At 40.8% G+C, this 17478-nt stretch overlaps 1 protein-coding gene across 4 annotated transcripts in view; it reads right to left on the minus strand.

Annotated features, from left to right (window-relative positions):
• Positions 1 to 17478, minus strand: part of LOC126365743 (uncharacterized) — a 507155-nt gene that overhangs the window by 307843 nt on the left and 181834 nt on the right. For all 4 annotated transcript variants that reach the window (XM_050008196.1, XM_050008200.1, XM_050008203.1 and 1 more), the window contains one exon: positions 17108 to 17141. The gene's annotated coding sequence lies outside the window, so the exon portion shown is untranslated. The remainder of the gene's footprint in view (positions 1 to 17107; positions 17142 to 17478) is intronic.

A 17478-nucleotide genomic window follows, 5' to 3' on the forward strand; every position in this document is an offset into this window, starting at 1 on the left:
TCGCGTTACTGGCATTTGCATCCCTGGTGCGTAGTTTTGGAATTCTAGCTCGTCCTGCAGTTCTTTGCTTATAAACCTATCTTAGAGTTGTTTTGATGCTGACCGTATGCCCGCACACCCAGTTGTGAATCCAGTCGTGTAAACTAGCAGATGAAAGTTGATCGCGTTTTTTCAGATATTCATAGACTTTCAACCACGACGGATTAAAGACATTTTTTATTACTCTGGAGTAAGATATCAATTGAATTCCAGTCTATTTTTACTAATTTGTTTCCGTGAGTAATTTGATTTAGTTACTTTAGCCGTCTGTAAGCATTCGTTGAATCCTATTAAATCTGTTTGTAAAAATGTTTATCAGCTTCCTTCAATAATCCTTGAATGTTTACAGATATTATTGTCTATGTACTAGCTGATTATAGAATTTAGTAAAAATTGGCAGTGTCTCGTATATTTCTGTTTTATTGACACAATTAAGTTCTTAAATTAATGAGAGATGGCACCGGGTTATCAATGAAAGGAGAGTTGATCCTAGTATGTATTGTTTCGGTATGATAACAGTCAGTCTGTACTACATTCCTTCGTGTAGCTATCACCAAAGATATGCTTTCCTATGAAACTGTCCTTTGTCATTAATGTCCGATAAATTTAAATATGTCTCTGGGACAGTGTCTAAGCTTCTCAGTTCTCACCACTCCATATTAATTATGGGTTCGAATCCTTTCAATGTCTGTTCAGCACAAGTTTAGTCTTTTAACGAGCACTATTTTTCACTTCTCGTTTATTAGTGGAATCACCTTCAGAACGAGCGGCAAAGATACTAGTGTGATTAGGTCTAAACTATTCTCGGTCCCAATACTCTCTAATAATTCGCATACAGCGAATAAAGTCCTAATTCAACATAAAAGTTTCCGTATTGTCAATAAATCTCTTCACTATCTTGAGTATACGATCGTAGCGTTCCGTTTAACATGTACAATCACCATTCATTTGAATATCAATGCTCGTACACACTATCACCTCTAGTTGACTCAGTCTTTGAATTTATCCCAAAATCTATTCTCCACCATTCCAATGTCTAATCCAGTTTTAAGAATGCAGTTTAATTAGGCTTCTAATCCCAGAATTCCGACTACAACGGAAGGACTGCAAACACACTCGCCACCGCTGATAACGAAACCTCAAAGGACCTAACATTGGTGCGCATTGGTTTAAATATTACATTCAAAACAAAACGCAGCTCTGTTATGTCTTCCTTGGATTGCCTTTGCACTACTTTGCGTTACTCTATTTCGAAATTTTAACTATTACTTCGAAATACTACTACCGTTGTTTGGCTGTTAGGTCATTTCGTATTACAGAAATTAATACTCGTTTGTGTATAACCATTCTCTAAAGAGCGGTTACAAACGGTATGGCGAGTGTGACATTCAGTTCTGCAGTGACTTTTGCCGCTGACGTCCCTTTATTTTTCGTCGCAATCCTTTTCAATGACCGTTCGTCACAGTCACTCAAGAGACACTTTTTAGCCGCGTTCTGACTTGGTGGATGCTATTCCTCTGCTTTCCCTGTGTTCGGCATAAATCTTCGAATTCGCTTATCTCCTACATAATGCACTGACAACTACACTGTTGTGTCCAAGACTGACATTTGTAACGTATTGAGGACATTGCAATTGTGCCGTTCGTGATCAAATAGAAGACCGTAAACCGGAAAGCTTGGCTAGCATCTGCATGTACATTCAAGCAGCAATTTCTCGCGTTGTTTCCACATTTTTGTCCGACCCGTGCAACGAAAGAACCCACCTCGTGAACACCATTCCTCCAGAATTCAACAATCGGCCGTAAGGTATGACCTGCCGACATAAATCCGACTGAGCACGCTTCGGACGATTTGTGGTGCTTCGTTGCAGGACCCTCTTCACAAAACGTATGACCTCAGAAAAGCTGCTACTGAAATGTGGACATCATGCGAAAGAGAATCCAAGCCAACTTGGTGTTGAATGTTACCCAGCAGCAGGGTTTGATTTTACAGAAGCGCAGATGTGTACTTTATTTTGATTCTTGTATTGCTTCTATTTCACAGTAAAGTTATTTTTAGTTTCATAGGACTTATTCTCATTCCCTACTCCGCCTGAGCACGTTCGAAAATATGAAGGCTATGCAAAGCTTGTTTTTATTTCAAATACAGCAAAAGACTATCTATGTTAGTAGTAGTAACAGCATTTGCAAGTCATACGCTCACAAAAGCTATATACTGTGTTTAAAGACTGATAATATCTAATAATATCTGCGTTAGCCTCGAGATAGAATTTTATAAGGGAAATCAAGGAACTGGATAAAAACATCTACAACCAAGATCACTGTAATTGCATAGGTTCTAATTCTTCCGTTACAGAGCGAAAGATAAGTTCACTGTGAAGAGAAGTTTTTTTTTCCTTTTTCGTTCTCTCTCCTTTTCCCTGCTACGCTATCACTGTTGTTACGCATTCGATGTATTGCATGTTTACCTGCTTCTCTTTCAGTTAAACAAGCACATATGAGCAGACGTTGGACGGAAAATCATCATTTAATTTGTATTATATGCTATTGTGTTTCTTACGTATGGCAGGTCAGTTAAATGCATGAGATTTGGAGTAAAAAATCAAAAACAATAACAATTAAAAATTGTCCTGACTGGTGGTTTTCAGGCGTCTTGGAATTCTGTCTGCCATCTCAGTACATTCATTCACTTACTCATAAAATGAGAGTTTAATAATGTGGACTCATTTCAAATGCTCTATAGCACGCACTCAGGATAACTAATTCTTCGATAGTGTACAGAAAAGTGTTCGTTACATCTTGAATACGGACAATAATATTAAAAATATGTGGGGTATTGTCAAATAGGAGACAGGATAGCCAGTCGGGATACAAGGCACCATGATAATTGAAATAAATGGCACTGTTGTGACTGATAATTCACAAGCCTTGAGTACTTTTAACAATTACTTTTAAATGTAGCAACGAAAATAGGATTAAATGGTTCACTTGAAGCAAAAGAAAATATTAAAAACGTCATTCCACGGAACTTTTAAGCAACTAGTATATCCTTCGCTGAAATTAATAGAATTATAAAAATTCTAAAGAAGAAAATCTCATGCAGTGCTGATGGAATTCCAGACATAAATCCAATTCAATAGGTCATAGGTCATGCCTTATATATATATATATATATATATATATATATAATGCATCACTGGCACAGGGAATTTTCCAGACAGGTTAAATATTCAACTGTTAAATCTTGTCATAAAAGAAGGCTTAAATAATTATCGTCACTTATGCTTAATGACATCTTTTTTTAAAATATTCGAAAAAGTAACGTACTCAAGAGAAGTCTCAGACTTAAGTAGAAACAGTTCACTCAGCATATCACAGTTTCGATTCTTGAACGGTTCCTCGACTGAGAATGCCATTTACACATTCACTCATCAAATAATACAAGTCTTAAACGATAGAATATCACCAGTTGGTATTTTTACGTCTTTCGAGGGCTTTTGGTTGTGTGGATCATGTGATTCTCTTTGAACAATCCAAGATTTACGGAGCTGATGGCTTTGCACATAGCTGATCTTAAGTATGCTAACAAAACGCAAAAGCTGTGATGAATAATTCGGACAATGTTTGGAAGGGTGCAAAATTTTAGTACTGGGAGACATCTCGAAGGTAGTGAATAGTGAGGAGAAGGCTAACCAAAGACTACGTTTTATTGGCAGGACACTTAGAAAATATAACAAATCTACTACGGAGACTGACTACACTACGCTTGTCCGTCCTCTTTCAGAATACTGCTGCGCGGTGTGGGATCCTTACCAGATAGGACTGACGGAGTACATCGAAAAAGTTCAAAGAAGGGCAGCAATTTTTGTGTTATCGCGAAGTGTGGGAGATAATGTCAGTGAAATAATACAGGATTTGGGCTGATCATTAAAAGAAAGGCGTTTTTCTTTGCGACGGAATCTTGTCACGAAATTACAATCACCAACTTTCTCCTCCGAATGCGAAAATATTTTATTGACACCGAACTATATAGAGAGAAAGGATCATCACGATAAAATAAGGGAAACTGGAACTCGTACGGAAAGATTTAGGTGTTCGTTCTTTTCGCGCGCTATATGAGATTGGAATGATAGTGAATTGTGAAGGTGGTTCGATGAACCCTCTGCCAGGCACTTAAATGTGATTTGCAGAGTATCCATGTAGATGTTGAGTCCAACAGGGTTCAACTTTTTCTCCACTCCTATTCCTTATATATGTGAACGACCTTCCGCTTAACATTTAACAAGCAAAATTGGTAAGTTTTGCAGACGATACTAGGGTTATTGTAAACCGCATTACTTTGAAAGCAACAGAAAAGATTGTTATTGATGTGCTCCAAAAAACTATTAAGTGGCTCTCAGAAAACGGTTTCTCCCTAAAGTTTGAAAACACTATGTTCAGTTCTGTCTTACCAACAACTGATGTAGCAAATGAGCAGGAGCCAGTAAATAAAATAGAATGCTCCAAATTTTGGGTTTACATATTGATGAAAACTTTAACTCTCAAACAATTACGTTCAACTACTTTTCCTCTTCGTATGACTGCTAGCCTTTGAAACAAGCGAATAATCCTCCTGACTTATTTTGCATCTTTCCAGTCAATTATGTCTTATGGAATAATTTTCTGGGGTAACTCACCACTTAGAAATAAAGTATTTATTTCACAAAATCTAGCAGTAAGCGTCATATAGATACGTCTTCAAGGAGATAGGTGTTGTAACTGCGCTGTCAGGATTCGCTAATGAAATTCGTCACAAATAATCTATCAGAATTTGAAAAGAGCAGTAAGATCCATACTTACAACACTAGAGGGAAGAATGACATTGTATTGTATTGTATGTTAACCGGGGGCCTATAAACGACGGAGAGGCTCCGTCCCCGCCGCAGCCGCAGTGGTCCACAACCCCCAAGACGACTACCGCAGTCCACTTCGCCCCTCCGCCGACCCACACCGAACCACTCTTCAGGGTTATTGTGCGGTCCGGCCCCGGTGGACCCCCCAGGGAACGTCTCACACCAAACGAGTGTAACCCGTATGTTTGCATGGTAGAGTAATGGTGGTGTACGCGCACGTGGAGAACTTGTTTGCGCAGCAATCGCCGACATAGTGTAGCTGAGGCGGAGTAAGGGGAACCAGCCCGCATTCGCCAAGGCAGAGGAAAACCGACTAAAAACCATCCACAGACTGGCCGGCTCACCGGACCTCCTCACAAGTCCGCCGGGCGGATTCGTGCCGGGGACCAGGCGCTCCTTCCCACTCCGGAAAGCCGTGCGTTAGACCGCACGGCCAACCGGGCGGGCAAGAATGACCTTTATTGCCCTTTATTAAAGCTATCTACGGCTCAGAAAGGAGATCAATATGCAACAACAAAAAATCATGGATCGTCTGACCAACTATACGAATAAAATGTATGACACGTAGCAACACATGTTTTAAATCCGATCTAAAATTATTAATCCTGGACAACTTCTACTCCATGGGCGAATTTCTGTTAAATGCAGACAGCCTGTAAAGCCTGTAAAAAAAAAAGACATTTTTAAATGCACTTGTGTGAGCAAGACTAAAAAGTAAAGTGTTCATTTATTTTAATACGTCTCATATGCGAGTACATATCCTGCGAATTGACTTGTTTCGAAAAGAGAATTATTCAAATGATCTATGGAACATATAACTAAGTGCACTAGCCTATATTATTAGTAGACTTCCTACACAAATGCAAACTGTGAAGTAGTCTCGGAATATTCAATTCTATGCTGAGGGGCTTACTTAGGGTAAGTGTTCCGCCCATTACTCGCCAGAGGTTTCCGCTGTTATATCACTAGCATGTTTATGTACATCAACGTTTAAGCTCTGAATTTCTCATGCAGGCTAACATTGCTAACCTTTTCTATTGCTTGAATATGTAAGGTATTGGAATCGCAAAATTTTATTTTTGACGAAATAAGGGGCAAAATAAATCGTAACAATTGCAGAAATAAAAGTTGTTGAATAGTAATTCTTACGCCTTATTTAGAGAGAGAGACTCATATGGAATGAGGTTCTTTCTCTACGCAACTGCTCAGCGCGTTCAGTGAAACATACTACACGAAGATAAATGGCCATTAGCAATAGGCCGTAATGTTAAGGATAGTAAAAAAAAAACTAATTTCTTTGTTTGACCTAGTTTCTACTATGAAGTAATGCTCATCACAATATAATTGTTTTATTGCCTCCGTACACAAAATAGCGACTTAACAGCGAATAATAAATATTAGCGTCTCGTCAATATTATGGTTCGAAAGACAATTAAGTTAAAAAGCCCCACGCAGACACGAGCGACGGATTGCAGCGATCCGTCACATGGGAGACCTATCGCTTCGTAGATCGGACGTATGTGGGTAAATTTCGCGATCGGTCGCTGACCGCCGGTCGCGTTGAAATCCCAGGCAATCTAATGGATAGCATGAAGACGGTTGTTGTGGCCGAGTGGTTCTAGGCGCTTCAGTCCGGAAACGCGATGCAGCTACGATCGCAGGTTCGACTCCTGCCTCGGCAATGGATGTGTGTGATGTCCTTAGGTTAGTTAGGTTTAAGTAGTTGTAAGTTCTAGGGGACTGCTAACCTCAGAAGGTGAGTCTCAAAGTGCTCAGAGCCATTTGAACCATTTTTGATCGCATGCAATTCGTGCACGCAATATGGCTGCCTGGCTGGTTAGCAGAGGCGTGTGGCAATTTGGAGGCGACTCGTCTCCCTGCTTGTTATGCACGGTTGTTCAGTTTTGTCTCGTTTCGCTTTACCCACACTGAGCAAGAAATTTACGATAGAATTTGAAGTTATCCAGGAACCACGGACTACTCTGAGAATTGAAATGAAAGCCAGTTTGCATTTATATTAAAAAGTAACACAAAATACACACTCCGATTTTGTAATGATTGGAGTTTTGAAGCTTGTACTTTGAAGCAGAATTTCATTTATGAAATAATTATATGCATTATTAAAGTTTTAACTTTTAAACAGAATGACAAACGTACCTACTGTACTGTTAAGACAACATTTTAATTTAATTGCTCAGGGCAAATGTATTACAAAGTTGCACTCAAATCCTTTGTCATCTCATACAAACTCTCTTCCGTACAATCTATAACAAGAGTTACTATAGTCAGTAGTGCTGCTATTGACATCATCTTTAAAGACACAGCGAATAAATTGAGTAAATACTTGCAGTTAAATTGTAAGAGTAACTAATAAAAAGTAATAATAACCGTAAAATGAATTTTACTGGCATATTTGAAAGATGTACTCAGCCCCTCTGGCGTTAGTGAAAAATGTAATGTATTCCGTAAAGTAACTTTCCAACAGCAACGCTTCAAAATAAATTATAATTCTCATTTATTTTAAATTTATGTTTCGCGAGTAATTCATGGAATACTGAGATCAACTGAACTGCCGCTAAACATAGCAGTTCATTTTCCATGGCAGAACTTCTCGATACAGTGACGTTCGCAATACTGACTGAAATTGCTTGGCAAATCGCTCGTGTGTGGGGTGTAGCGGGCGACCGGTGGCAGGCGATATTGCGTTCCGCGGACTGCTGCTATCCGTCGCTCGTGTTTGTGAGATCCTTAAAAAGTCTTACTCTGTGAGATCGAAGTCAGCGAGCAAAAGCATATCCGATTCAAACTACCCACGCTGCGTCTGTGGTATATCCATAGACCATATATAACACAACTACGCATGTCCCTGTATTTGCCGTCTTAACGCTTGAAACCAACATCTAAGTCACGTGACTCGGGGGGGGGGGGGGGGGGCAGAAGGCCGAATGTCAGTCATTACGTCCTGTGTGAAGTGGTGCTGACAGTTACAGTTTCTCCCATTCGTAGCTGAAATCAAGAACTGATTTTGATAGTTCAAAGAACTGTAGTACTACTATTATACGTGTAGTAGTGCAGTTAACATAGTTTCTCCGAAATTCCTGATAATAAAGCAGTGCTTATCTTTTCTACATGTGAACAAGTTGAAACGTATTGATAATTCTTTTAACAAGCGACAGAATTTAGTGAATACTTGTTCCTTTTCTTTTCTTTTTTTTTTCACTGTGAATTCTTGTAGTTCACCGCTTCCACAGGACTGGAAGACAAAATGACAATTTCGAACGTAGCATTAGTTTTGTGAAGATTCCACAAGAATATGTGTGAAATGCTGTAGTAATATTTTGTAAGAAAGGAAATTCGTTTTGTGTATAATATCAGGTATTTAAGTAAAATAAGCACATACGTTTCCTGACTTTTACTTAATCCAGCACAGACACCGAAATCATAACAAGATAGGAAGTGTAATATATTACAAAACATTGATTATGCTGGTGTAGTAAACTAGCTATTAACGGTATGTCATCTCCAAATCTTAGTCATTCAACAAGTTTTACATCCAACGACCAACATCCATCCTAACTTTCAACTTATGGAAATACCGCTGCAAGAATTTTGAAGTAATTCACTTACACACCTGAGATATGTCACTTTACCTAATCTGTAGGATACAAAACAAGACTTATCTAAGCATACGTTAAGGTCTTTACTTCTGCATCTAGTGAAACGCATAACATTTTATTTGTAACATAAATGTCAAATTATGCACTATAAATGCGTAATAACATACTCGGCTTTGGGTCCCGAGTCACGTGACGTGGTTTCAGTAAAATGACCTCATGCGCAGTCTATGTTATCTATAGTCCAAGGTGTAGCAAATAGCAAGCATACACTGCGAGACGAGAGACGTAATTTACGATCCCTTGAAGTATTATATTTGACGTATTGCTTGTTTGAAACGCTACAACGTTATCTCAGAGTACTCAATGGGCGAAATGCTTGGCTGTTTCTTCTGTTTCACATAAGAACAGGTCACGTTACTGGACACTGTATGAGCAGAAAGGTTGTGCTACGTTCAGAAAATTTCAGTGAACTGTCAGGCTATGGTAGTGTAACCAAGTTGTGACAAAAGCTCTGACAGTGCAAGACTGTTGACTTTCGAGAACATAGTGACAAAAAGTGAGCGACAGGTGTGTGTGTGTGTGTGTGTGTGTGTGTGTGTGTGTGTGTGTGTGTGTGTGTGTGTGTGGGTGTGTGGGGGGGGGGGGGGGGGGGCGCGCGCGTCCGCAACCGTTTTCCGAGGACATGCGTTAACTGAAGTCGGTCAAGGATCGCTCAAGGAAGAGGAAGTGACCTCGCGCAGTAATCAAGCTGCCGTTTTAAAAACTGCTTCCATATTCTGTTGTTTGTGCAGCAAAGGGAAGTCTTGTTCATGCCGCCGCATCCAGCTTCGCCTCTGAGGTGACCGGCCAACTTTTACGCGCGAACTACAATTCCTCCTGTACATTTTTGAGTCGACGAAGGAGTCACGTATAACCAAAACTAGCTACATAAGTTGTTATCCTTCAAAAGCTTCAGTAATAACAACGATTTCGTTCTCAATGTCATGGTGCAAGCCCCTTCGGTGACTTGCGTGTACCTATCCTACTCTACTTATCCAAACGCGAAAACGGGACCTATAGTTCAACGTGGAATCCGTACCACACGTCGTTTCTGGCGACTCCTCACATCACTGAGATATGAGGGCTAAGTTAAAACGCAGACTGAAAATTCCGTGGTCCGACTGGGATTCCACTCACGCACCCGACAAGAGCGTCAATTAAAATTAAAACATCATTGTCTATTTAAGTATTTTTCTTTGTTATTGGCCAGGAAAATTACACTCTTAAGATGCTCTTAACGTTACTTGACGATTCCGAATTCGGAATATTATTACAAAATATTACGGAACGCACGAGTATTTGATGGATGCTGCGGGCCGCAGCTTCATAAACACTGGTGTAACCTCGGTTAGTGCAGTGGGCCATCAAAGCAGAAAACGACCTCAGTGTACACTGCATGCTAGTTTCAAAACTAATTTGAGTAAATTTACGTAACAGGTAACAAGTAATTATCGTGCCTCCCGTTTAAATAATTAACCAGAAGAACGCTCTATTGACGGACACAAAGATAAAATACTGTTATTTAAACACGATAGTGTTACATAAAAATCCAAGGTAAATAGAAACAAAAGATCGGAGACGAACTGTGACAAGGAATATGATTACTCTGAATAGTGACATTCTGACTGCAGCGGAGTACTGCAAAATCAGGGCATAGTTTTGGTAGGCTGGTATCTGTTTTCACTAATCAGCGTTCACGAAAAATTACGCCATTTGTCACAGTAACAACTTCTTACAATACATATGGAGTGAGATTTGTTTATTTTTGTGCACGTACTGGTGACACACATTCATTTTTGAGCACTTGTTAAGCAATTTCGCTTGGGCATCTCTGGTAGTGTGAACAAACCAAGACGATATTCAATTTCCTTTCTTCATTTGCTTGATCATTTCGAGCGTGACGAGAACAACACTCTCCTTCGGCGTGAATGATCTAACTTGCAGACTATCATAAAACAAGTATATTTATTTATTTATTTATTTATCGAATGGTACATATAGTATTACAACACATTTAATGAAGAAAACAAACAAAACGCACCAGAACGAATTTTCACTCTGCAGCGGAGTGTAGGCTAATTTGAAACTTCCTAGAAAGACTCTGAACTAGAAGCCCAGTCCGGCACACAGTTTTAATCTTCCACAATGTTTCAGTGTGAGGCAGATCTGAGACATAAATAAATGAATAACATGGAAGCCGGAACAGATCCGTGCTGTAGTCCATTGTATCTGTTTACTTGTAGTGTTGCGCTGTACAGTGCGAAAGAATTTGTCTGACAGCGTGCTACTGATTACATCAGTATTGTGCAACTGTCTTTTCAGTTTGTGTAGAAGGCCCTCTTTCCAAACTGTGTCATAACTAGCACAAATGACAAGCGAATGTTAGTATAGATTCGTGCGTCTGTGAAAAGAGCTATGTGCGAAGCATACAAAAACTACCAACGTCACACCTTAGCAAAAGATATGGCAGAGAACCAGAGAAAATTCTGTTCGTATGTAAAATTGCTAAGCGGGTCTAAGGCTTCCATTCAATCCCGTGTTGACCAGTCTGTTGTGGCAGTTAAAGAGAGCAAAACGAAAGCCGAAGTTTTAAATTCCACACTCAAGAAATCGTTCACGCAGGAGAACCATACAAAAGCATACCTGTTGTAGAGAAGCAACTTGACGATTTGAAAACAAGTAAATCATCAGGTCCGGATGGAATCCCAGTCCGATTTCACAAAGAGTACTCTACGCATTGGTCACCTTACCTAACTTGCATTTATCGCGAATCTCTCGCCCAGTATAAAGACCCAAGCGACTGCAAAAAGTCGCAGGTGACTCCGGTACATTAGAAAGGTAAAAGAACGGACCCGCAAAATCACAGTAAAATATCCCTAACTCCTGTTTGCTGCAAAATCCTTGAACACATTCGCAGTTCGAATATAATAAACTTTCTTGAGGTTAAGAAGCGTATGTTCACGAAGCACCATGGTTTTAGAAAGCATCGCTCGTGCGAAATTCAGCTTTCCCGTTTCTCAATGGTGTATTGAGAACTATGGATGAAGGGCGACAGGCAGATTCTGTATTTCTGGAAAGCGTTTAACACGGGGCCCCACTGCAGGCTGTTAACGAAGGTACGAGCATTTGGAATAAGTTCACTGATACGTGAGTGGTTCGAAGTATGTTGTCCTCGACGGCTAGTCTGCGGGTATTCGCTGATGATGCCATGGTGTACGGTAAGGTGCCGAAGTTGAGTGACTATAGGAAGATACGACTTAGGCAAAATTTCCAGTTGGTGTGATAAATGGCACCTAACCCTAAATGTCGGAAATTAAATGAATGCGAATGAGTAGGAAGAACACTGAAATGTCAGGGTACAGTGTTAATAGTGTTCAGATTCACACAGTCAAGTCGTTTAAATACCTGGGCGTAACTCTAAAAAGCGATACGATGTGGAACGAACACGTGAGAACTGTGGTATGGAAGGCAAATGATCGATTTCTATTTACTGGGAGAATTTTGGGAATGAGTGATTCACCTGTAAAGGAGACCGCACATAGGACGCTGGTGTGAACCTATTCTTGAGTACTGTTTAAGTGTTTGGGATCCGTACCAGGTCGGATTGAAGGAAGACGTTAAAGCCGTTCGGGGGCGGCCTGCTGGGTTTGTTGCCGGTAGGTTCGAACAAAACGTAATTGTTACCGAGATGCTTCGGGAACTCAAATAGGGATAACTGGAGGGAAGGCAGCGTTCTTTTCGGGAGACACTATTGAGAAAATTTAGAGAACCAGCATTTGAAGCTGACAGCCGTATGACTCTGCTGCCGCCAACAGACGTCGCGCTTAAGGACCACGAATGTAAAAGACGAGAAATTAGGGCTCATGTAGAGGCATACAGAGAGTGGTTTTTTCCCTCTCTCTATTTGCGAGTGGAACAGGTACCCTCCGCCACGCACCTTACGGTGGATTGTGGATTAGCGATGTTGATGTAAATCTACACAAACTACTTAAGTTTTTTTTCTTGTTTTTGAAATCCTGCCTCTACATGTGTGATAAGAACCAACACTTGGCCTGTGTAGCTTCTATTTGCCCTAAAGCTAGCTTACTCTGGAGAAATGATGTTTCATATTTCTGGAGTAGTACTACTGGGCAGCGATCTTTGCAGCAGTTTGCAGCATCAGCTTAACAGAATTATGCAGAATCCTCAACGCAGGCTAAGGTTCGGTAGTACGAGATCTGGACTTCGAAATATCCACACACTGTGACATCGTCTATTCATCCACAAAAGTGAAGTTTTTTTTCATATTTCGCAGTCGGAAACGGTAATTTGTCATTATGCCGGGAAATGAGTATGCGGTATACTGCCCGGGTTTGTAAGGATGTACGTAAAGATACGCAGCTAACACTCATTGCAGTTTCTTCCACGAGGAGAACTGAATTCTACAGTGAGAGTGTAACTTCCCTCCAAGTTAGTACTTTTGGTCAGTAGCAGAAAAACCTTCATACAACATTTACATCGGGATGTGGCTACCTTCAGAAGAAAAACTGTGTCATCTGTGGAAATCTTGCTTCTTCACAGCGTCCATCTTCCACGACGGTAAGACACTGAGTTTATGACGGGTATGATTTGTTTACAAGAGTGATAGCATTTTCTTTCGTTTAATGTCATGGTTAGTCGATTTCAAAATTCCAAATTTCAAATTATAGTGGGTGATATTTCCTTGTTCTTAAAATGCGTCACTGTTCTATATGCTCGAGACTTTCTTAATTGATGCCTGATAGACTATAGTTGACGATATAGTTCTCCTTAAACTTACAGAACCATTGATTTACCTCTTCGTGTTTTGTCGCTGCTCTGTAGTAAGTTTAATAAAGCATACATGTTTAACTGAAACAAAAGAATTAAATCTGGAAAAAATTAAATACAACAAGGTTTGTTTTAGACTGAAGGCTACCCAACTCTGAGACACGAAACGGGTCTGTGTAATTATTGGTGCAAGTACGAATTTCCACATGTGCACTGGTGACGCAAAACAAAAATTTCTGTCAATCAACAAAAAGTTATAACTTTTAGAAACGGTCTATTTGAAAAGGAATTAGCCATTTATCTGGAGTTCACCAAAGGGGTACGTGGTATCATACCAGCCATTCTCCAGTCCGGCAATTTTTTCACGCTCTCTACGAATATATAGGTAGACGCTTTAAAATTCTCCTTCTTTGGATATTTTTTCCGTGAGCGACTAGACATTGACTTTTCTCGATGGGTATTGTCGTGTTGGGAAATTATTTTCCCTCTCCTTCGCCTAGTTATCAAAGATGGCATCATCGTGCGTCTGAGTAGTCATAATTTCGTGCGCAAAAGTAAAGTTCCCAAAACAAACGCGACTGTCTAGAAATGTTGTTGGTTTTATGGTGGGGTGTCGCTTTTTCTCTTCAGATCAGCGACTGTGCGGAAACATTGTCTAGAGAAAACTTGTCTGTGAGACATATTTAGCGTCATTGCTCATGGTACAAGTTCATTTTTTTATTTTTGTCCGCCTCGGTAGATGCGCTATCAGCGTGGTGGATTGACAAGCGAAGGGGCCCAGGTTCGCTTGCCAGCCGTGTCGGATATTTTTTCCGCTCAGGGACTGGGTTCAGTGTTGCCCTTATGTTCGTAAAATCATAAAATGACGTTTCACTCTTGACATGGTGAATGGGCATGTCCTGAAATCCAATTTTAAAAAACGGAATCTTATATTTTCCAGCCATTGTAAAGGTGCATGAAGGATACACCACAGTTCTCTTTGCGCAAAAGCCTTCCACATATCGTGCTCTTGGACACTGTCACCCAGTGGGAATATAAACTACTTCATACTGCTTTTTTTACTTCTTAGAGCATGCACGTGAAAATATCCGCTAAAGTAGGCAACGTTAAACGTGATCGGCCTGCACTACAGATCTAGACTTAAATGGAAATGCTGGGAAGCACCATGAGATTCAATACTTTTGTCTTATGAACTGTGAGGGGAGTCAGATTAATTATTTCACATGTATATGACGCAAGGGCCTCGATAATAAATTCAGATAATCTGGCCCATGTACGTGCGAGTACAGGGAATCCTTTTCACGTGCACAATCCGGCAGTGAAGCAGGATGGATATAAACGAAAGAGACAGCAGGTTCTCTTCTCAGAACTCGACAGCTAGCGAACGATAGTTAACGTTGATAGACAACGTTGGCTAAGGCACGTCGGTAATGTCTCGAGGGAAGGTAGTGAGTGTCGTCTTGATGTTAATACGATCCTCGTAGCATGACGTCACGAGATGCAACGTCTGCGGCTCTAAGGACACACTTCTGCTACGTCTTCGCGTTACATATAAACCACCGACAACGACAATGCCGATCAGATTACACAGTTTTTTTTCATCAAGCTTATTTTTTAAAATTCGTTGCACCAGATACATGTTATTTTCGGAATATTCTGTTGATTGAAAGTGGGATTAACAGCTATAAAATTACCACAAAAAGCAAATTAATCGTCCTCTGCGTGAAAGACTAGATACGTGGATCCCTTGCGTTGACTTGTGTACTGACTACACAAGTGTATATACGAAACGACGGGTTTCAGAAGAATGTTCTTCCACTCATTACTCGCGGAAGACATTCTTACCAAGTCCCGTAAGACTACGAATGTAGTGTGTCGACAAACAAGGTGAGAATGTGGGTCTCGCGGGAGGCGTGCGCGAGGTAATCCCTGCAGTCGCACTATCCTCTGTGCCCTCGGTGGCTGAGATGGATAGAGCGTCTGCCATGTAAACAGGAGATCCCGGGTTGGAGTCCGGGAGGGGCACACATTTTCACTTCTCCCCGTTGATGTATATCAATGATCGTCAGCAGCTCAAGGTATTAATATAATTCTAATTTCGTTCTAGACAACTGCAGGTCACCAATGATGTCTGTTGTTTCGGACATGTTCGAAAGAACAGACACCATAATCATAAGTATATAGTTAGAAACTTGAGAAATATAGACTGATAAGCCAAAACATTATGACCATTGCCCACCGCGATGTTGGATGCGTTGGCACGTGAAGCGGTAGCAAAAGTATATTAGCGGAGCAGACATGGATGGGCTGCAGATGAAATCCATTGAGTCAAACGAGTTTGACAAAGGACAGATTATTATTACGGAGAGTCTACTAACGAGTATCTCGGAAACGGCTCAGCTGGTCGAATGTTCACGTGACACTGCAGTGAGCATCTACGAAAGAGGTACAAGGACAGTGAAACCACCACTAGGCGCTAGATGGTTGAACGTCCACGTTCCTTCACAGAACCTGGGGTCCGGAGGCTTGTCTGCTCTGTAAAGTAGGTCAGATGGTGATCTGTGGCATCTCTGACGTAAGAGCGCAATTCTGGTGCACGCACAAGTCTTTCGGTGTACATCGTTCATCATGCACTGTTGAGCATGGAACTCCGCAGCAGGCCATCCTCATGTGTTTACATGTTGACCTAACCACATCGTCAATTACGATTGCAGTGGGTACGGGGCCATTCGGCCATCAATCAATGGAAACGTGTCGGCTCTTCGGGTGTATCACATTTTTGCTACGTTAGGTCCATAGTCGTCTCCATGTCATCGAGGTGAAAGGCGGCTCGAAATGTGCAGCGCGACATGTATGCAGGCTGGTGAGAGAAGTATTGTGCTGTAGGAAACATTCCCCTGCGCTTACATGGGACCTGTTGTAATCGAAGACACGCTGACAGCTGCTAGCAAACCACCGACACTCCTTTCCGCTTGATTTCCTCAGTGACAGCGATGTCATCTCTGCGTCTCGGAGCCAGAAACGTGGTACATTGGTTTGAGGAGCGTTGTAGTTAATTCTCGTTGGTGTCTCGGCAACCAAATTCGGCTTATGTAAATCCTACGGAACCCATCTGGGCCGCTATCGAGCTCCATCACAGCGTACGTAAATCAGAGGCCCGTTATTTATGCAAATTTCATGACCTGTGCGTAAACATCTAATGCCACATACTTTCACAAACCTACCAACAAACTGTCGGTTCCCTGATAAACGGAATCAGGGATGTATTTCGCTCCAAAGACAAACAAACAAGCTATTAGGCAGGTGGTCATTATGTTTCGGCTCATCACTGTATACTAGGTCATTCACAGACTTAATGCACGTTGCGGGCAAGTCAGAAAGATTTTTTTTGGAATCAATCAGTTACATTACGTTCCTTGTCTTTCACAATAAAGAGAAACATATCCGAAGCATGTTGAGTTGCAGGTCACCGATAAGAAAAGCAACGATGCCAGAACAGAATCCTGATTCAAGCCCTACATTCCATGACCACCTCTTAAAGGAATAATACGACAGTATATTAATAACAGCTGGAAAATAATGCACTAGTTGCACCGATTTTGTACAAAAGACTCCCCTGTCAGATTTTTCTCTATACCATAACATAAACATCAGTATATTTAAACGTATTTAAACAAAGACAGTTATTATAAATTTTTACGCAATGGAAAAAAAAAAACAGGCATTCACTTACGTGCTACTTGTGTGCTGGTCCCAAGAACTGACACCTGTGAAGAAAAGAGAAGTCTGACATTATTATCTATGAGAATAACATGTTTTGTTTCTGTTTGAAAACTAGCTCACTTTACATATTCTTGTAAGTTGAGTTCACGTATAATAGAATTCTAGGACAAATCTAAAAGACAGAAACAAACACACACACACACACACACACACACACACACACACACACACACACACACACTCTCTCTCTCTCTCTCTCTCTCTCTCTCTAAAGTACTGGCAACAGTTCTGTAAGTTAGCTGAATACATTGCCAGCAACCTTGCAAAGTTAGTATTCGAAAATACTACCACTAGTGATAAAAGTATTTTCCGGTTAACACG

Source organism: Schistocerca gregaria, chromosome 4 (genome assembly GCF_023897955.1).
Source record: "Schistocerca gregaria isolate iqSchGreg1 chromosome 4, iqSchGreg1.2, whole genome shotgun sequence".
NCBI lineage: Eukaryota > Metazoa > Arthropoda > Insecta > Orthoptera > Acrididae > Schistocerca > Schistocerca gregaria.